This window comes from Zonotrichia albicollis, chromosome 10 (assembly GCF_047830755.1).
Source record: "Zonotrichia albicollis isolate bZonAlb1 chromosome 10, bZonAlb1.hap1, whole genome shotgun sequence".
In the NCBI taxonomy this organism is placed as follows: domain Eukaryota; kingdom Metazoa; phylum Chordata; class Aves; order Passeriformes; family Passerellidae; genus Zonotrichia; species Zonotrichia albicollis.
The window spans coordinates 3,222,243-3,244,958 of NC_133828.1; positions in this window are offsets into that span (position 1 = coordinate 3,222,243).

Sequence of the window (22,716 nt, forward strand, 5' to 3'; positions counted from 1 at the left end):
CAACACAGGAAAGAGCTAAAAAATGCTGTCTTGGAAATCACACAGAAGAGGATCTTAAGTGCTTCCTTTCCTTTGTGGTAATGGTCTAACATGAAATGTATTGATAAGAAAACTCGAAGTTCTGTTTCGTATTTTGGATTTCTAAGAATTTTGGATTTCTGGTAATTTCTGGGTACTTTGATTTGTTCCTGTGGGATCCTTTTCTGTCTGAACACCCTCCAAACTCTATTTTTTTATTCTCTCAAGTTCTGGCCATCAACATGTCACAAATCAAACCCTGATTGTCCTACGTGGACAAGTTCTTTCTTCTGAAGGGGCTGAAAACTGAAAAGTTGGGAAATTCCATCCTCAAAAGTGGTTCCTTAACTAGAAACTTGAAGGACACTTTGGTTAAGAAGGGAAATGTTTGTCTTTACTTGTTGTTCACTTTATTCTTCTGAAGAGCTTTGGAGCCAACCCCTTTTAGCCAAGGTTTATCATGTCCAGGCTTTGGTTATGAACACAACCATGAGGCTCTTCTCCTGCACAGATTGTCAATAATATCTGTGTAAAATATCTATTTTTAATAATCCTTTTTGCATTAATAAGGCAAACCTAGAAGTATCTCACCTGGTCAAGTATCCCCAAATGCAAATTCAAGTTATCCTTGAATCTTGCTCTGCCCAGGCAAAAGGTTTCCTCATCTTTGGATCTGCTTTAACCTAATTCTGTGAAATAATATGATATTTCTAGTCAAGTGTGACTTCTCCAAGGATACTTTTCTTCTTTTCAGGCCATTTAAAGTGCTTTTTCTTTTTCTCTGACAGAGAAAGAATGATTGTAACTATAAAGTATATCCTCATCCTTCCTTTGTAACTTGCAAATCTGGCATCTAAACTATGCCAAAAATGATTACTTTTGGGGCTTTGGTGAAGGATTCTGACTGCGATAGAAGGAGGAAGGAATATAAGTAAAACAAACATTTATCATTCTGCTATTTGCATACCATGCTTAGCTCAGCTATGATTTAAACCAGCGCATAAAGCCCCAAAATTGGGCTTTGAACAGCAAAGTTGAGCTTAACTGCAGCAATGCTGTAGGCATTGTTAGAATATATTGGAACAAAAGGACTTAACATTCATTCTTGGCTTCTCTTTCAAATTTATTAACATCTTGGTACATTTTTGCATGAGCTCTGGTGGACTGAGCCATCCATATCTATCTCCAAAGGTTTACAGCGACAGCTTAGTGCTTTGAAAAGGTTTCAGTGTTTATTTAGTTGCTTTTGTTGGACTTTGGATTCTCTGCTGCTAAGTATCTTCCCTTGAAGCCAGAATCCACATTTTCAGGTCTCCATCTAACCAACCTTTTGGGACAAAGTGAAGTTCCTGAAAGCTTAAGCCCAATATGCTGCAGCACAATTACGGATTGAACAGGGAAAGGAAATTGGAAGGAGCAACTGACGATATTTTACTCTTATGAATTAGTACACAAATACAGATTTATAGCCTGCATGTGTGTTTTGTTTTGGCTGATGGCTGTAACTAAGGACACCTGTAAGCCAGGGGAAAAGGGAGAGAATGAAAACTAAAGGGAGGGAAAATGTAATGATATGCAGCATTTCAGAGCTGATTTGGAGTCTGTTATGTGAGCCTTAAAAACTTGTTTTTCTTCTCCTGGAAAACCTGTACCGTTTCGCTGGTGTGCCTTAGTGTAAAGTATGAAATATAGTGATTTTTTAAAAGATTCTTACAGTGTTTCCAAAGGAAATGTTGAGCTAAGTGTAGAATTTGTGGGATCAGTTAGCTTATAAATAATGATCCTTTATGCTGGCATTGGGAAATCCATGTTTCCACAGCTAGTTCAATAAAGCAATTAATATCAATGAATGCTGAAGAAAGCAAATCTCCGTTCACTTTTGTCTGGATTAGTTAACATAAGAAAAATCCCATCCCTCTCCTGGAGTATTTAACCTTCTCCTAGGAAGACATGCTAATGAAAGGTAAATAAAATGTGCTGCTTGACATGTGTTTGCCATTCCTCCCTGTTCCTCACGTCACACACTTTCCCTCTTACAAGACAATCCACATTTTTTTTTTCCTCTGGAAATCTTCACTGCGGTTATTCTGTTTCATGCATCCCTCTGTGCCAAACCTGTCTTGTCATTCTCCCTCGGCGTTCCTGCTGGTGTTTCTGGGCTATTCCTGCTCAGCTGAATTTCATTAAAGAGGGACTTCACCTCCAGAACTCACAGATAATGTGTCTCAAGCACATTCAGAGCTGAAATCCGCCACGTAGAGAATTCCTGATTTACTTGGCACCACCTTCAGTCCAGGGGCAAGTGCTTCTCCTCACTCCGGGCATATTTCTGTAGCCTACATAAAATTGTCCACTGAAGGAGAAGGAAGGTCTGTCGAGGGAATGGGTGTGGTTTCACTGACCTCATCCCACAGCCACGAATTTGTGTGTTTGGGCTTTGGAGATCAAAATTTTTGATAAAGCAGAGTCGTAAAACCGCCCTGAACTTTCCCTGCGTTTGGCTCCGTTATCTGAGATTTCACACACAAGCAGTAAAAAAAAAAAAAAGCTTAAAAGATTTTTATCTCAGAGCGGCCAAGAAGTGTGGTAATAAGGTAAAGGTTGAGAAGCATTGTTGGCATAAGAAATCCCCTCCTTCCCCTGGATTTATAACACACCCAGCTTAGCAAGAGCTGGCGCTGCTGAGCATTTTCTGACAGTGTTGGGATAATATATTGCAAAAGGCACAGTGGCCAAGTCTCACACCTGAGGAGTAAGACACACTTCATCCTGCCCATGGAGAAACCTAAATCAAACCTTAACGTTACTACAATGCAATTATTCCTCTCCTAGGAGCTCCAAGTGCTCAGGGTTGATGTGTAAAACTTGTGATTTTGCTATGCTGGAAGAGTTTATTAACCCCTTAAGTATTTGTATGGCCTCTGCTTTTGGAGGGCTAGGCTTTTAAACTTTACTAGATGAGTTTCAAAGGGAAGCAATAGAGTGTGATGCCTTGGGTGTGAGGCCAAAGCAGCTTTGCAACGGAGTTTAATTTTTTAAAAAGTAAATAAAACAATATGTGGAGCTGTGGATTGCTTTTCCCGTCATCAGTGAGTGCTGCGAGACCTCCCTCACTCTTCAATATGGAATTTTGTTTAATGATGAAATAGACTTTCCACATTTGGGAGATTCTGTGGAAGGCTGGGGTTGCTCTTTTGCAGAATTACAGAATGATTAAGGTTGGGAAAGACCTTCAAGATCATCACGTCCAAGCTGTGACAGATCCCCACCAGAGCACTGAGTGCCACGTCCAGTCATTCCTTGAACACCTCCAGGGATGGAGACTCCACCGCATTTTCCATTTTGCATTCCTCTTTCCACATGTGAAACTCTGTATCTTGCCACAGTCACCTCTTTCTCCTTGCTTTTATTAATTAAAAACCCTATTTCTATAAAAAATCCTATGCTAAATTTACACAAATAGAAGGAAAATTTTGGTGTGAGCTGTGCCAGAGTCTCACAAGAAAGGAGCATGGAGTATGAGCATGCAATGCTGCTACTTTTGCATGCTGCCTTTTTCTGCACATATACTCTTTCAGGAGATCATATTTCACTCCACACATATTCCAGAATCTCTCTCTCTAGCTCTTATCACTACTTTTATAGTTCATTTTCATTCCATACTCTGCGTTGTGTTACTTTTCTCATGTACCCTGTTTGATACCTCCAGTGAAAGCAGAAGAGAAAAAACAGAGAGACCGAGTTCAAGCCTCATGCTCCATTTATTATTAAGACTGTGGGAAGTTTAACTCCAAAAAGAGAATTTTATCAGGAGATAAGAAATAGGAGCAGACATAGTAAAGCAAGAGTTAAACTGAAAAGCTGATAACTGCTCTTGTAGTTTTGTGGTATAATTCACATGAAGACTGATACAGCTGCTCAATAATTTTATCATTTTGTTTCTTTATAAAATTTTTGAGTTTTTTTTGTTTTGATTTTTTTGATTTTTTTTTGTTTTTTATAATATTAGTATTGCAGAATAGGGAACACAAAATTCAAACCCCCACAATATTTGCTTGTGATTTGGTCAAACCCCATCAAAATTTCAGTCTGTCATCATCAATAAGAATATTTCATTTCATATCAGTTGACAGTCATATGTGCTGGCTTATGGTGATCCTTTACAGACTTGTAGCTGAAGTTCCTCAGCCTTCCCTTTCCTGGTAAAAGCTAAAATTTGATGTTGGGTTATAACTTTTTATGATGATCAGCCCAGCAGAGTTATTTTATCGTAGAATGGATATTCTGTTATTTTAGGGCAGCTTAGTGGTGTCTGACATGTTGGTCTACAGGACAAAGCTGGGTCATGAAACTGCCATCAGATTGTCAGTGATTTTCCCCTGACAGGGAGAGGTTTAACGTGGCCTCTCCTTTCCTGCTGAACAGAGAATTAAACTCATTCTTCTCTCATGGACATGGGCGTGGTGTGTCCTCTCCAGCCAGGAAAGAGCCCCACCTTGGACAGGTGACTCTGTGTGGGCCCTAAGAGCTCAGCTGAGGTACCATTTAGGAACTGGATGATATTTGCATCTTTTGAGCCACATCTGACAGCACTGATGATTTAGGGCGTGCAAAAATGCTCCAAGTGCTGGAAAAGCCTTGAGGTTCTCCTTTGGTAAACCAGGAGTAACCTCTTCAATACTGCACAGGACAGTGAAGGGTATGAGTATAGTTCAGTTGCCAACTCTTGGGACATGTCTCAAAAAATATTCTTATTTCTTTTAGCCATCAGGCATTTGTATTTCCAACCCTGCTGGAAATCAGGGAACAGGTTTGGCAGGAGTGCAGACAGAAACAAACACTGTGTACCATTTTCTCCTTGCCCTGTGACAGCTCTGGTGAAAACTGAAGCTCCTGCCTTGTGGAACAAGTTTAATCTCAAGCAGAAATGAACAAAAGGAAACCTTTTAAAATTGCCTACTGTAAAAAGAGTATCTTGCTGCACTAAACATATTTATTAAGATTCATTTATGCTGATTTCAGATAAATATGTGCCAGTAGAAGTAAAATAACCTCCTGCAGATAATACAGGTAGCCACAAACTTTGGCTGTCCTCTAATTCCCAAACACTTATCCCCACATACACTTCCTGTTCCCTGACTCTCATCAGCTGGAAAAGTCATTATCTGAAGGGAGAGCTTTGCATCTGTCAGCTGGGAAAGTGATTACTTAAACTGATAGCAATAACAGTTGTTTTAGTTTGAAATGGCCATTTCAAACATTCATTTTTCTTTTTTTTTTTTTTTTTGGAGGGGGGAAAGTTGTTATTATTATTTGGTCATTATATTGTTGTGAACATCAAAGAATTAAACAACATTAACATCTCAGCTTATTGCTGACACAGATGGGCAGACTTTGGAGATAAACTGGCCTGGACAAAATAGATGGGAATGACTTTTGGAGAATGTTTGAATTTGCGCAATCACACCAATAACAGAAAGTGGTTTTTGCTGCCCTTTCCTTTGTGCCCCCTCTTTAAGTTGTCTCTCCTCCATCATTTTTTATCCTGACATGTAGGTGGGAATCAAATACCATCCTGGGGACCTTCTCCTTGTCCTTTAGAGTCCTCCTCAGAGTCAAAATTGGTAAGAACTGGGATCACCCTAATTAAGTTGAGTTGATTGCAAATTGATGTTTCTTTACAGGAATTGAAGCCACCTCCCCCCCACACAACCAAATCATCTTTTCAGTTCCGTGAATTGCCTTTAATTGCTATGAAGGACATCATAAATATCTGGTTCTTCCAAAAAGTTATTGGAAGTCTCAAAGTTTTCTTCAAAAATGTAGGCCAGCTCCAAAATGCTCAAAAGTGTGACTTCATTGAATGCTCTTAACATCCATATTTAGTTCCCAAATAAGTAGCCTAATTTTCCGTAACACTGTGCAATCAGTAAGTCTCATTGACCTCACTGAGTGTCTGCCTCCTCAGCAATTCCAAAAAAGAAAGCAATTTATTTAGAAGTCAAATATACTCAGAGAGTCTTCACTTGTTCATATTTTCTAAAGAATGTATTTTTTAAAAATGTATTGAACTTTCTGTGTTTATGTGTTCTTTGAGAGGCAGAGACAGGATGAATAGTTTTTATGTGTTTATCTTCAGACACTTTAATATTATTTTAGTCTAAAAGGATATTAATCTTTTATTAGATTTGAATAACATGAGAAGATTGAGATGTCTTGGGCTGTGTCGGAAATAAAAGAACAGTTGTGTCCTCTATCCTGTTGGCTTGCAAAATGCTTTATGTGGAAATTTCCACCCTCTTATTTCAAATGGTTTCAGAATTCAAATGATGGAGCAACCTGGCTTTGGACTCCAATGTTGTCTGAATGTCTGATCCTTTGAGTTTTGTTATTTTGACTCTTATCTCCCATTTTTTTATAACCTGAATAACTTGTTGTCAGTTCATTATTGAATGAACCATTTATTATCCTGAGACCTGCTATACAAACACCGTTAACAATCCTGTTATTTATCCTGTGAAATATCACAAACTGTTATGAGTATTTTATTAAACATGAGGCACCTCAATAAATCTCATGATGGATCTAATTCGTAACAAAAAATGAACCATGCAAAGTTCAGAATATATTCCTGTAATACTTTTTCCAGACAGGAGACCTGAATTTTAACTCCTCCTGGCAATCAGAGGACAGAGTTATCTGGAATTTAAACTTGAGTGCTGGGGTCTTTTGTTTCACTAATACTTGTCAAAATTCACACTTAATGAGTCCTCCCTCCCTCCTATATTTCTTGTTAAAGGTCTGTTTAAGGTATTTTTTTTTCCATTATAACCATGGTGAATTTTCATTAAAACAATAAAGAAAAGCTTTTCAAAAGTGAACTGCTCAGGCTCAGAGCCAGCACTGGTGGAACTCGTGAAAGATGATGGTGCAGATTGGAAGATTTTCTGCCCTGGTGCTCATTTTACATTTCCAGTGTCTTCTTCTGTCTCCTTTCACACATCTCTCCAAGTTTCCACTGTTTCATTAGGAAAAACATTCAATAGCTTTTACATACAGTGAACCAACAAGGGCTTCCCTTCCATTCTGGCTGATTTTTATTTTATGGTCTCTAGATGGTTGTATACGATTACCCACAAAACGCTGAGACCTCTCTTTAGTTTTTCTCTGATTGTTTCTTTTTTACTACAAGTATTTTTATGACAACAGGAGTGGACAACTCTGATGTGCTGCTGTAAATTTCCCTAATGAGTCTCTTCTTCTGCAGCCTTTCATCTTTCCCATATTTCCCTCTCATCCAGAGCATTCCAGGATGACACCAAGCCAGGACACTTATGCTTGTGTCCTCTTTGCACAGATGAAAATGGCACATATGAATCCCTCCCCTCCATGCCCCTGACAAGAGGTGCTGAGACACATCAGGATTGCCCCATTTCACCTGGTGGGACAGGTGTGCCCCCTCCCAACAGCTATTTAAACCTTCCAGTGCTAGGAAATGGGAATCTGGCTTTTAAAGCCAGTTTTCAGCCAGGGGATGTCACAGAATAAAGGAGTATTTGCTTACAGGCTGTCCCTAATGAACCAGGAGGGGCTTCAATGTCTCTGTGTCAGGAAGAGATTATATTGTCTATAATAAATAAATTGAATATTTCTAGTAAATTCAAAATCATATTGAAATGGAAACAGCTTCAGGAGGAAGAGCAGAGAGATGCTGCAGGTAAGATAAAATTTCTTTATATGGCTCTCCAATAGTTAATTGGTTGTTTACATCCATGTGGCTTGGATGGGACATTATTTTTAGAATATCAGGTGAACACAAATATAACTGCCAAGTTTTATTCTCTTTCTTTATGTGGTACCTGAATGTTGGTTGAGTTCTATGCTTTAATGAAAATCTTTCCTTTCCTGGACTCTTTACTCTTCTTCAAGTGTTAGAAGATAAGTAGTTTTTCATAGTAGTTCTTTCACCACAAGGATTGCATAGTAGTTTTTTATATGCTAAAAACACTCCTTAATTTTACCAGTTCAAATGTATACATTTTATATCATGTAAACTTTTTGGAAGTTAATACACTGAACAGGGATAGCAGACTGGATTGGGGATTAATTAAAAGGGCATTAAACACAGCTACTTTAAATTGAAGGATAGAAAGCAAACAGGCTTTCCCACCTCCAGAGTTTTGACAAATAGTGAAGCGCAAAAATGGACAAAAAAGTGTTTATTTTTCATATACATCTAGATTTCAAAACTTAATAGTTTGTCTGTATGACTTAAACCCACGTTTAATGGGTGATCTCTGCAATTTGTGAGCCTCTGCTGCAGTTCAGGACTGCAGAGATGCTCAGGGAGGGCAGGGCCAGGAATTCTGATGGGCATGCCATGGAAGGGCTGGCAAATGCTGTGCAATGAAGTGATTACAGCATCTCGTACATCTTCTGATTAATAAGACAAAACTCAGTTGCCCAAACGAAAATCAGTCCTGACCAGACAAGAAAACTGCATGAGATTGTTCCTTCTATCAGTTCAAATAGGAATTGCCCTGTGATCAGAGGGAGTTTGCAGCAGATAACTCCTGTTCCACGTGGCATCGCTGCTCTTGGCGTCTCACCATGAAATGCAGTCCTGGACTCGGGCCAGATTAAACAGCTGAGCTGCTCTGCCTTCACATCCAGAGGCACAGGAGAGCAGGAAAATAATTCTCCAATGTCAAAATCTATTTTCTTACTTTTAGCAGTAGCTAACGTTTTGTGATATATATACACAAGCCCATATAATGAAGCAGTTTGTTTTATGAGGCTACGAGGACATATGTGGGGAAGAAATATGATGCATTTTAAAAATTTGTAGCAATGGAGATTATTCACACTTTATGTGGCGTTGGAAGTTAATATTTGTGATCTTTGTTGCTGTTGTGCTGTGCAAAATGAGTGTTGGTGTTATTTCAGTAACCATGGATCAGAGACATCAACTGACTCCCAGAATTTCAGATTTCTATCATCTCTAGTTCTACCACAAGAAGGCTGTGGGAGTTGAGTTTGTTCTGGATTTTGGGGAGGTACTTTGAAACACTTCTTGCTTTGATGTTTAGAGGGAGGTTCAGAAGATCAAGGGACTTGGTAAAGCCACCAGTGCAATGATTTGCCAACAAATTTTCTAAAGTCTTCATTCTGCAGCCATTGTCACCCCACAGAAAGTGTACTTCTAAAAAAATTCAAATTATTTGAGAAGCAAGTCGAGGTTCTTATTGAATCAGGCTGTAGCTTCAGAATTTTTCACACATCCCTTAGGTTTTGGTTTTCCTTTGGAGCAGCAGATATTGCTCAGGTGCAGGAAGGTTGCCATCCAAAGGACCACGGCCATGTAGACATACAAAACTTTGAAATTTATTTCCTATCTGATTTTTTGGTGTGAACTGAAGCTGTACCCATGAAGCTTATTAATTACAAAACTTTGAAGTTTATTTCCTGCCTCGTTTTATGGGGTGAACTGAAGCTGTACCCATGAGCTACACCTGAATATTCTGAGTTTCCCATGGCTGGGAAAACTTGGCCGCAGGAGTATCTGAGCTAAATTCTCAAATTGACAGAAATTTTGTCTAAAAATAATTTGTGCTAAATTAATACAGGCATCCAGTAATGCCTGGTAATTCATGCACTGCATTAAAACCCTACCAAAAAAAAAAATTAAATCAAGACAGCTATAAAATAATTGGGAAGTTCTCTTTCTTCCTGTGAAGATCATCAGTATACAGTAAGTCTCTTAAAGACCAGTGTTTAAATTATTAAGGCTGCCAGTTTAATGAAAAAGTAACAGCTCAATTCAATAATTCATGACAACAATTTGAGGCAAAGCACACAAAATATTTTTAGCGTGTGTCTCAAGAACAGTTAGACACAGGATCAAAATATGCAATGTTACACACAGTATGTTCTTATCTGTTAGCTCTGGTAGAGGGAATAAACATTTTTTCCTGATGAGAAAATCAAAGTTTTGTGCCATTTCAGTGAAGTCAAGTTGACACCTGCAGAGAAGCGAGTCATGACATTTTAGCAGACTGGGTTTTCCTCACCCCCCCTCCAGTTGTGGTTTGTTTCTTCATTTTATTTACCCTGACAGACAAAGAAAAATGTTGAGACGAGGATTTGGCATATTTTCTAATAATACTTCTTCTTTTTTTTTTTTCCTTTTTTGTTTTCCTCTTCTCTTTATTTTTTTTCCCTTCATTAAATAAGTAGCCTATACCTCCTGGGCTAAGGCATTTCTTCTGAGGAGGAAAACACTTGAACATATTAATATTAAAACAGTGTCCCTCCTTTCTTGTTGCACCCCCACCCTCAGATTGCTCAAACGTTCCTACATTTATCAAGATAATAAGCTTCAGATTTCATAATAGATCTATTTTCATGTCATCCTGGCATAGACCTGCCTGACTGAGCCAGGAAGATCCTTAAAAAAATATGAATTTAGGATCGATAATATTTATAGCTCCATTTATAAAGCTGAAGTCAAAGGCATGGATAATGCAGAATTTATTAAGGGAAATTACACTGGGGATTTTGTTTACTGGCCTCTAATCCTGCCTCGACTTTTTAGCATCTCATTTTGTCAGGAAAACATAAGTTGCAGGTGTTCATAAATGTAAACTGGCACATAAAGAAGCTCACAAATTATATCTGCTGTGACCTAATATTGCAGTATAGGGTGCTCTTCAATGGTGTTCTTCCTGGCTGCCTGTTATTTTTGTTAACTCTGGGTGCCATTAAAGTCGATGATAAAGTTATTGTAATGGAATTGAAATACATTTTATTACACCAATATAAGTTCCATTTACTGTGCAATATGACAGTGCTTAATAATTTTATATTACAAGCGTAATTATGACATCAAATTAGTAATTTTCACAAAGTACTTGCATTAGACACTCATATGATAGGATGCAGTGTATTTTAATTCTCTGGGGTGCCTGAAAACACTCATTTTAGCAGGGGAAAAGCAGAAATATGAAAGGAAGCACCTCATAAGTCCTTTGAGCAATTTCCTATGGATATTTACCTTCCACTGGGGTACAGGTATTATCAAGATTGTTTTTAGATTCCAATACACTGTTGATAAAGCCAGGAAGTTACTAAAAACTGTGATAAATCTTCCTCTTTGGTGATCATGCCAAAGGTCCCCAAAGCCGCTGCCTCGTTATTCTGAGCAGCCTCTTAATTTGAATAATTCCACTGGACCAGTGAGGCTCTTCCTGGTGGATTGGGTGCTGGGAAGGATTAGAAATTCCAGCTCAGAGTCTGAAATTGAGAGCAAGTGGAGCTGCAAAAAGGAATGAGTTTGTGTCCCAGGGAAATGCAATTCCCTCCAAGGTAGAGCACAGTGGGCTTGGCAGTGCTGAGCCACGCTGGTTTTGAGGCAGGAACTCAAGATTTGTATCCAAGTGATGTAACTGTGGAATCTTTGGGTTTTTTTCCCCTCTCCTTGGGGTATTCACATGGAATTAATTTTCTATTCAGGTGCTGAAAACTTTTGCATTGCAAATTCGTCCGAGGGTTTGGCTTTTATCTGCTAAAATAAATGACAGGATGCGATGAAGGTTCACGAGCATCTTAATAAACCTTTAAGAGTCTGCCTTAAATACCAGTTTTCTATACTAGAAAGCTCATCAATATCTAGACAGCCATGCAAACAGCGAGGAGGCCAGTCCATTAATGAAATGTTAATGACTGAATTAGACCTGTAATAACAGAAGTAGAATGCACTGCTGTGAGTCCATTAACATCAGCAGACCCTGCTGGGAAACAAGTAAACACAACATACAAAGGGAAAACTTGTGCTAATAAACAGTTTTTGTGCAGTAAAGGTGCTCGGAAGCTCAAGCCGTAAATCCCATTCATTGCTGCTCTGGTGGGGATATTTTGCAGAAGTTTATCCAAGCCACATACCCAATATACATTTCACAGTGGCGTAAAAAGAAAACGCTCCACAGCAAAGTCCTTGCCTTGAAAATTAGCCAAAGACTGATGGGATACATACCCTGACAAACATTCCTATTGTGATATGTGGTAAGAATAAGCAGTTCAATGGCAAGTGCAGATTCACCTTTGTCTTTGTGGAGAATTTCTTCCCTGTGAGGGTGCTGAAGCCCTGAGAAGCTGTGGCTGCCTCTGGATCCCTGGAAGTTTTCCAGACCATGTTGGAAGGGGCTTAGAACAACTTGGGATGGTGGAAGGTGTCCCTGTCCATGGAATGAAGTGGCAATTGTTGGTCTTTAATGTCCCTTCCATTCAAACCCTTCCACATCTCTGTGCAGGCAGCCCAGGTGGGTGTCAGGGAGCAGCAGTTGTCACCTGATGGATGGCTGACCCCAGTGAAATGGAGTTTATGGGCCCTCACTGCAGCCATCACAGAAAATGCCACTGTTGGCACTAATTAGGAGCACTGTTAAAATTTTATCTTGTGCCTTAAAAGTTGATTGTGCTTTGCAGAAGGTGTTAACCCCAGCAAAGGGGATGGAAATACAGCACTGCCAGGGGCTTTGAGGATGACCCTGCAACCCTCCACGTGAGAGTTCTTGCCTTGGGATGGAGGAATTAATGACTTGACTTCTTGGAATGAGAGCTTCTTCTTTCCTCTTCCAAAATATATATATATATATTTTTTTTTCAGTGAAAGAGATATAAAAGTAGTTGAATTCTGGTCTTGAAAACCTCAGCAATTTCCTTACATAGGAAAAGCCAACATGTGTGGATCTTATCTAAACATCTTTCTTTTTGGCAAGATTGAGAAATTTATGTGAAGCTAAATATCTTCTTCCTGCTCCTGAAAACCTCAGTGTATCTCCCAAGGGGCTGCTTCTCTCCCACCTGTGTGCAGGGGTTTGGATTGTATTTTACTCTGTAGCAACACAAGTTTTTCTCCTGAATTTGCCCATCCATTAAAAAATATCCACTATGGTGTTTCCAAGGAGGATTTACTGCACTGAGGAGAGCTGGTGCTGCTACTCAGAACCTCAGGTACTGCACTGACGAGAGTCAGTCCTCCTTGGAAACTCCCTAATTTTACCACTTTGAATGTTTACATTTTATACCATCTAAACGTTTTTGGAAGATAATACACTGAATAGGGAGAGCAGGCTGGACTGGGGATTAATTAAAAGGGCATCACATGCGGCTGCTTCTAAACTGAAGGACGTAAATCAAACAGGCTTTCCCACCTCAACATTTACCATTTTGACAAGTGGTAAAGTGCAAAAATGGACAGTGGTCAGATCCTGAAGGAAAATGGGGAATATCGGTTCCCAGATCCCAAGGCTGGCACCAACTCCATGTGTCACCTCAAATGAACCAACTGCAAAAGGTGCTTGGGGTCTGTACCCCTAAATTAGGGGTAATTTCACCTCAGTACCCTACAGAACTGCCTTGAGGGTAAAACCATCAAAGAAAACCACACTGAGGGGGACACATAAACCCTAAAATTGAAATTACATAGATTATTACCTTCCTGTTAGTACCAATCAAATTTAAATTTGGGCAATTCTGTGTCTGAGTCCATGGTGGGCTTTTGGTTTTATGGCCCTGTCTTAGTTTTCTAGGATAACACTAAAGGATTGTGTAGAGGAAACTAATTTAATTAGAAAGAATGCAGTGATCTGATTATGTGCATTGGAGAAATGAATACAATATCTGAGTACTGAAAGAAATGATGTGAACCACCCACTACTCTTTCCTCTGCACAAAAGCACTGAGCTGAGCTGGACTTTTGAGCCACCTTTCCAAACAAAAGTGACAGCTTTTTCTTCTCAGAAAAAGTAAATTTTGATATGACAATTTGAGTAAGTTGCACTGTGTATAGTTGACTTGTCAGCAGAATAGATTTTTGCCATTTCTACTCATGTCCTGAAGCATTTGTCATCTTTCTTGCAATATAAAGTTTTAAAAATCATTACTAATACAGGATGGTGCATGGGATGCTTTGCCTGTGTGAATGGTCTGGGCAAAGTGAAGAAATTTGAAGAAAAAAAAACCCCTTTATTAATGTATTTTTGCTTTGTAATTCTCAAGTGAGTCGTGCCAATTTCAAGTTAGATGTGATACAGAAGGAAGGGAAGTAGCAGCACAAATGTAAGGTAATGTGACAGGATAAATGGAATAATTAGGGAAAAGTTTGTAGCTAATGGAGATGAATTAAAGAAAAAAAAATCTGTGTTTTCCCATAGGCATAATGAAAAATCTGCTGTCTTGAGAAGGGCTTTGGCCAGTGGTTGGAATTGAGGACAGAGGTTTAAAAATTAGGTGGAAGGAGGGGAGGGGACATGAAAAGCAGAAGTTTTTGAGGTAGGGAGAGGTGCTTGAGAAACCAGGTCTGGAATGGAACAACACAAGAACCTTGAATGCAGTGTGGGAAAGGCAGAAGGAGATGAGCAGAACAGGGAAGGCGTGGTGAGGCTTCCTTGGCTTTCAAGGATGAGCAGTGGCGGCAGCTTTACCCAGAGTGTTGTAGACATTTGGGATGAAGGGATGAGGGCAGCCATCAGCAGCACAGCTGGAAACCTCTGGAACCAGAGGTGTTTTATCTTTGGTACAGACAGGAAGGGCTTTGGAGGTGCAGGTGGGAATTCAGCACCCAGGGGCTCCTGGCTCCATTGCAACCTCTCCCCTCTGAAGAGCTGGATTAACATTCTAACCCCACCTGCTGCTCAGGGTTGTGGAGTGAATATACAGAATTGATTTCAGCCAGTTTAGAACAAAATTGCATTTGGGTTTCCTTCTTTCCTTTGTCCAGCTGGAATTCCCTGATGCTGCTGGGAGCCTCCGTGCTAAACCAGCCTGCCCTGAAATCCCCACTGAGTGAAAACTGTTGCTTTTTGCCCACTTTTGACAAACTTCAGAGGGTAGAATGATTTCAGCAGATGCATTTATTTGTCTGACTTTGCTGCCTGGTGCCACACAGTGAGGTATTAACTATCACTTTAAATTCTTCTTGCTTTGAGTCATCCCATCCTGTCTATAATTTGAACAGGTTTTTGTGTAATTATTTCTCTCAATAATTACCATTATACAATTGCTATAGCTGCCAGTTTTGTTTTTCTCTCCTGCCAGAGAACAGCAGAAATGTATTACACGTTAGTGTAACTTATGATCTTGGATTCGTGTTTAAAATGCATGGAATATTTTTCATCTTCTGTTTGAGGCAATACCTCATCTGGGATCATATCTCACAGTGTAAGTTTACACTGAGTAAATGGATGCCTTGTTCTGCAAATACAGTGAAAGAGATAAGGATGCAAGAAATAAATAAAATCTAAATTTTAAAGGCATTGGAGGGCCAGTGAATATTAATGGCTACAGGTAGTGACCTGGCACATCTGGACAGTGGTGCAGAGAGGTTTGTGTATGGTCCCCTTTCCCTCTTAAATAAATTGGATTTGGCCATCATTGCAGCCCTTTGTTGCTGTCTTTTGATGAGGATTCTAGGAAATTGGTTAGCTGGCAGGGAGAGCAAACTGGAATTTGCAGGCCCAAGTGCTCCTAGTGGATATCAAATTCCAGAAGTTGTGCTCTCCAAGAAAAAGTTCCTTAGCTTTGAGATTTCTGTGTCTGCTTGGTTTTACTCACAGAGTAGGTGGGAATAGGTACAGTAGGATGGAGAAAAGGGGTGGGAGACCTTTAAAGTCTTTTAAAGTTTGGGAGAAGAAAATTTTTGGTACCTAATCCACCTGTAAAAACTCAGTTGGGTACACTGAAGGCAGGAGGGGAACCCTTGTAAGGCACAGTGAAATAACAAAATGATGGCTCATTGTTCTAAATGAATGCGTGCTGCTTTTTAAAAACTGATTTATGGCTACCTCCTGACAAGGGTAATTAGCGATAAAACAGTTTAATCTCATGAGTCATGCTGAAATTTTCTTTCAGTGACAATTAAAATTGGAATGCAAAACAAAAGAGAGAAAAAGGAAAAAAACCCCAAAGAATATTTGGTGTATGTAGGTACGAAAATTTTAAAGAGATGCAAGTTTGCATAATGACAAACAATTAATAATTGCAGGTATCACAGGGTGATTGGAGGAGAGCAATCAGGTCCTCTGTGTCCATTTTGCGTGTCAGGCATGTGGGAACTTGGGCACCAAACTCTTCTTTGCCTTTTAGAGTTTTAAGTCAGCAAACAGGCTGAGTGTGCAGATGCATTTGATTACTGATGGCCATTATGACATGAGCAGCATCATGCTTTATTAGAATGGCTGTTGACTGGGCTTCCAAGAAAAGGTAATTGTTTCAGAATTATCCCCACAATTAATTTCACATGTGTGAAGTCCATTAACTGCAACTCCAGGCCATGGGATCCATGGGATGGAAATGTTCACAGCAAGAGCTGAGGTTTGGGGTGGGAAGGACGGGCCTCTGAATTTCAGGGGAATCTGAGGGGGGGATTGGGTTTTTCTGGCTCTTTCTGAGTTCCTCCAAACCCATAATTGATTATTCCATTCCCCTGGAATGCCAGTGTGCATCAGAGGATGGAAATGCTGATGAAATGGACACATCAGTGATGCAAAGGTGCTTGGACTGTGCCAAAAGTAGCATTTTGAACATGGTGGGACGCGTTTTAGCACATTATCATCATTGATCCTCAGTCATCCTTGTGTTTTAATGCTGCTGTTGGACAGGGATAAGGTGTCAGACTATTGTAAGAAATCTGTGTTAGCAGAAGCGCTGCCTGTACTGTACCATGAAATGCTCACAAACACCATGTGCAGTTTGCACCCTCAGCAAACACAAAATACGACTCGTGACACGGTGAATTTTGAGCAGAATTAATCCTTACTCAATCATTCAGCAATGAGAAATATTGAGTTGTTTTTCTTAAGGATTAGGAAAATTCTTTTGGAAGGAGACAAACATTTGTCCCTGCTGGAAGCTCCTTCAGCTGTAATGCATCATTGTGCCTGACCAGCCCTAGAAACCTTGGAAAGACAAAATATGTACAAGCTGGTTGTTAAGCATATGTGATATGTTTTGCCTCGTCACCTGGCAACGAAAAGGTTTTTCTAAACAAATTTCACACATTGCCAAAATTCCAACTTTTTTGAAACACGTAAGCTGCTTATTTTTTATTTATTTATTTCCCCCTTGTCAAAGGCAGCCCAAGGTACATCTCTCTCAGAAGAGCAAATGTTAGTACTTCTACCAGGGAAGGAAACAACTTTTGTAAATTTAATTCACTCAGCATTACATACTTCATGTAAGCATTGGGACTGTACGACAAGATAGAAAATACACTGTCGGTGGAGAGATTCATAGGCTGTCCTACAATTGTTTTAAAATTAACAAATCGACACCAAGAAACCTTTGATTGACCTGAATTCAGCAAATGAGCATAAAATTAAAAGAAACAAGCCTGGCTCATTACAAAGTTTAAATAACAAAAAAAATAGTAAAAGCTATGAGGACAGTGAAGGCCCTTGAGGGGAAGCTGTATGATGAGCAGCTGAGGTCACTTGGTCTGTTCACCTGGAGGAGACTGAGGGAGGACCTGTCCCAGTCTTCACCTTCCTCAGGAGGTGAAGAGGAAGAGCAGACAGTGATCCCTTTTCTCTGGTGATCAGTGACAGCATCCAAGGGAATGGCTGCAGCTGTGCCAGAAGAGGGTTTTAGTGTGGATTTTGGGAAAATCCAACCTAAAGGTTCTTCCCCCAGAGGGTTCTGGGCACTTTCCAGGCTCCCCAGGGAATGATCACATTCCCAAGAGCTCAGGAGTGTTTGGACATCCCTCCAGGGATACCCAGGTTGGGATTCTTGGGGTGTCTGTGCAGGGCCAGGTTGAATTTGGATCCTTGTGGGTCCCTTCCAACTCGAGATATTCCATGATTCATAATCTCTGTATCTACATATTGTTTTGAATGAATATGAAGAGAAATAAAAGTTAGTAATTTTTCAAGTTGCAGAACATTTAGCTTAGAAATGATCACATCACTGGCAGACACAGCTCAAAGTGTTTAGGTTGGAGGGTGGACAAACCCACTGAGATGGCATTCCTTAAGTTTGAATGAAAGGTTTTGAGGACAATACTTCAAATTGCAGTGGGAAAGCTGCATTGCTGCACTCGGGCAGGCTTTAATAACCTCATACATTTGGGTGCCTCCTTAATCCGCCAGCTGTTTTCTCCTATCAATGTATTTATCTTGTGCCATCTTCCTCCCCTGTGCCTGGCAGGGTCAGTGCTGATCCAAGCCAGTGCTGATGGGATTCCAGCCCATTACCACGCCGAGGGGGGCTGGGATCTGGGTGCACAATGGGGTGTGACACCTCTGGGTGAGGGGAGGCAGCTCCTCGCAAATGCCAACGCTCCGGTAATGACACGCGGAGTTTGGAGCCAGCGCTGCTGAGGGGATCTCTCGGCTGGGAGGTAGAAAGGTGATGCCCAGGAAATAAAGATGGGTGCTTTGCATGTGTTTCATGCAGGATTTCACCAGTTCCATGCCACCACCACTGGCACCAGCATGACAAAAATGATGGGTTGCCACTGGTTGGGCGCTCCACAATGTAGCCACAAGCACCGTTGGCGTTGTGCTGCCAGGAAAAGTGTTGAGATTTTTAATTACCTTAATGGTGAACTAAAAAGTGTTTCTAGTGCCATGAAGAGAGCAGAAAAAGGCTGTAAAATGCTAAAACAATGGCAGGCTCCTCGCTGAAGGATTCAGCACGTTGTAATAATGCGGCGCGTTTCGAAAAGATCTGTATTTTTTCAAAGACAAACATCAAACAGAAGGAAAAAGGTTATGTCACCTTCACCCTCACAGTACTGTCATTTATATGCTATCAGCTCATTAAATTCACATTAAGATACTCCATGGGACTTTAGGAGCTATTAGTGCACCTAAAATGGCATAACAAAATCTCAGTTCACTTTAAGAGAGATGGCATTGCGACATTTTGTATTTCATCACTGAATTATTATAGTCTCAGATGCATTCTGCTGTGATGGTAATGGAAGGAGGAATACTAGAGAGGAAAGCTGTCCATTTGTTTATCCCCAGGGAGAGAAAAAAGAAAGTTTGATAAAAAACTAGAGTGAAAGTAAAGCATTAACAATTTAACCCCTGTAGCAATGCTAAAGAACGCGCAGGAATTTTTTGTATTCTGCTTTTCAGGATGTTTAAAATAAAGAAAGAAGGGGAATTTTGTATGTAGGGACTAGCTCCAGGCAATGGAAGGTGCAGCAAATGTACTGCATGAATGCAGACATCTGAGTCCTTTATAGGTGAAGTCTCTCATGACAGCCATAAAATACCTTCCTTCGAATCAGTTCTCATGATAAAAATGGTTATTGTGATTAAAGTTGATGTTCTTGTTAGTTTGCTGTTGCTTTTTCCCCCTTTGCTTTCATCAGAAAATAAGTGTGCTCTTCTAGGTAAATCTACCTATAAACCTTGTGTTTATAAATCCCACGTGGAATAATTCTCAGGCTCAGGAAAGAATAAGGAAAAGTGAAGCCATATCAAGTTATCATTGAAGATTAATATATATTTATAAATAAATACTAAACAAACAATACACTGCTTGATAAATATTAATTAAAAAAATATCTGAATTGATGAATATGTATATTTGTTTTGTATTTGGAAAACAGCTTGATTTGAGGATGCTTTTTCTGCAGTGTAACAGCAGCTGTACATGAAATACAAATAAAACAATACATTACAAATAAATAAATAATATATATTGAAGGGTAGGGAATAAGTTAAATTCAGTTTTTGAGGCAAAGGTAATTTTCTTATAAGTGTGTGAATAATCAAAAAAATCAAAAGTGAGATGAAGAATGCTCAATCATTTTATGTAATATATTTGTCTTAATACCTATTTTGAATTATTTAGAAAACATAATAATTCCTTAGAAGTGTTTCTTTTCCTCTCCAGTCAAAAAATATTTCCACGAGCTTAGCCTCACATGGAATAAAAGCACTAAATTTTAACCTCTCTTTCAGGCAGTGTTGGAGTTGAAGCCATTAAGAGTTGTTGCACATAAACAGGGGAATTTAACATTTAAGACCATTTGGGGCAAAAATCAGGAGTAGTTGTGCAGTTTTGGGAAAATTGTGGGACACCCTAAGGGAAAATGTCAAACTCAAAGAATGTAAGGTGACTGATAGATCCATCTGGTGAAGGTGGCTGAAAATGTCTGTATTTTAAGTGTTCTGCTCTAGCCTTGAAACGCAAATTAATTTGAATAGTTGGACAAAAAGACTACAGTATTTAGGTTTATTTGTATGTTTATTTTCAAAAGAAAGTAGTCAAAGTGTGAAGAAAACACAAAGTTAAACTTTTTTTGGTACTCGCCATATTCCCAGTGACATATTCAGAGATGCATATTTAGAAGTCAACTTTGTTTTTTCCAAGAGAAATCTCCATGGTCAGGAGAAGAAATTCAAGCGTGGAAGTTGTGGCCAGTTTAATCCAAATGCTGCAGGAGCAGTTGCACCAAGCTCACAAATTTTAAGTCATGTTTTGTGACCCCTTTGTCGTGGGTTATGTGTTGAATCCATGAAAACTCGACCATCTCTGTAGGAATAGTGTTTTCTAACCCATTACATCATTTATTTTAAGCTAGATTTAGATTATATATAAATTTAGATTTTGTTCACTTATATTTATTTTGATAGAAGTAGTTCTTGCTGCTTTTCAGTGGCAACGTGGTTGTGTAGAAGCCACTCTTGCCATCAATGGATGAATTAAATTTTGACTCGGAGGATTGCTTTGGACCCACACAGCTTTATATCCAGAAAATAATTTCTTCCTAGAAGTTCATGTCTTGGCAGGGAATATCCTGCAGCAAAGCAGCTCCAGCACAGCAAATTTGGAGCAGAAGAGCCCCCAGTGCTGTTGAGAAGACTGGGAGGAATCTTTGTTGTGCTTTTTTCCCCAAACCCAGCATAGCAGTCAGGTTACTGAGAATCACAGTGGGTCCAAAATTGATCAGAGTTGACTAAAATTGCCCCTCCCAAAGGAAATGCCAAGGGCAGAAGGACCCACTGCTACTCCAGGCTGAGGGCACAGGCTGGGTGCTGTGGATGAGGACATGGCAGAATTGTTGTTTTCCATCCTGTCACCCTTCAAAACACCAATGTGAGCCTTTTAGCAGCTGAAATAAAGAAATAAAATAAACTTAGGCATCATTGCCCTAAATCAAAGTGGCTGATTTTACACCAAGAGATCCAGTGACTGTGATATTTAATAGCATTCAGGGATATCTAATTTGCAATCTTTTCATCCAAATCATTCATGTTATTTGTTTGCTATTATAAAACAGCTTTTAATTCACATCTCTCTTGGCCACCCAGGCCCTGTTAAATGTCTTGCACTGTGTCTTAGTGATCTTTAATATTTATTTTGTAAGGTGAAGCACAGTCTATCCTCTATTCTTGCTTAACCACCTAAGCCAAAAATCCCCTTCAGTTGGTAAAGAGCTTAATTTTGCACCTTAGTTTTTTTGTCACACCTCATGACAGGGAGCAGATAATCATTACTGCCACTAATGGCTCTGTTAATCCTCTCACAGGTATTCACTGAAACTGCTGGAAGTCACTGTTGCTGTGGCTGATCTAGGGCTCAGTAGCTGGGAATTATGTGGTGTGTCAAGGGAAAAAATGTGGGATGTTCTTGCTGTAAATTGTTCTTACAGACCTGCACATCTCCAGGACCCACTGTGAAGTTAAACCAATCAGAAGTTAAAGCAGGACCTGCTTGGGTTGGTTTGCAGAATCCACCCCACTATCCCACTCCCATAATGTTTTAATTTCCTCAGGCAGCAGGTGGAGAGGACTGGAATTGGATAAATTGAGCTGAATAAATTAATGCTTTTTTAAAGAATCACATAATCATAGAACAGCCCCAGTAAGAAGGGACCAGAGAGATCATTTCATGGGCAGAGACACCTTCCACTGTCCCAGGCTGCTCCAAGCCCCATCCAACCTGGCCTTGGGCACTTCCAGGGATTCAGGGGCAGCCACAACTGCTCTGGGCCTCACAGGAAAGGATTTTTCCTAATACCTCACCTAATATCTAATCTGCTGTCAGTGTGAAGCCATTCCCCCTTGTCCTGTCCCTCCAGCCCCTTGTAAATTGTCTCTCCCCAATTCTTGCAGGCTCCTGGAAGGCCACAATGAGCTCACCCCAAAGTTTCTCTTTCCCAGGCTGAACAATCCCAGCTCTCCCAGCCCTTTTTCCCAGCAGAGCTGCTCCATCTCCCTGCCCATCTCTGAATTTCTCCTCTGGGAGGAGGAACTCAGCAGCTCCAGCATCTCCAGGTCCTCCCAGGGCTGGGACAGCTCTGCAGGTGGGGTCTCCCCTGAGCAGGGCAGAGTTCCCTTTCAATTCCCAATCCCCCTTCCCTGCTTCCCTGGCTCAGGGGTGAGCCCAGGACTGTGGGCTGTGGACATCCCTTCCTCCTCCATGTCCAGCTGAGCCCCAGTGTCAGGGCACGACAATATTCTGAGCTGTTTTTGGAGCTGACACTCCTTCAGCAGGCAGGGGAGATCCTGACATGCCTTCCTCCTGTGGCTGCACAGAAGGTTCTGTATCAATAAGAAAATTATTTGTGTTATCTCAGTCAATTAAGGAGGGTATTTAGAAATAATGAGGTGAAGCCCAGAGCTGTAAGGTGTGGTATGTGCTTTAACAGCACAAACACATTATAAGGATGGGAAATTT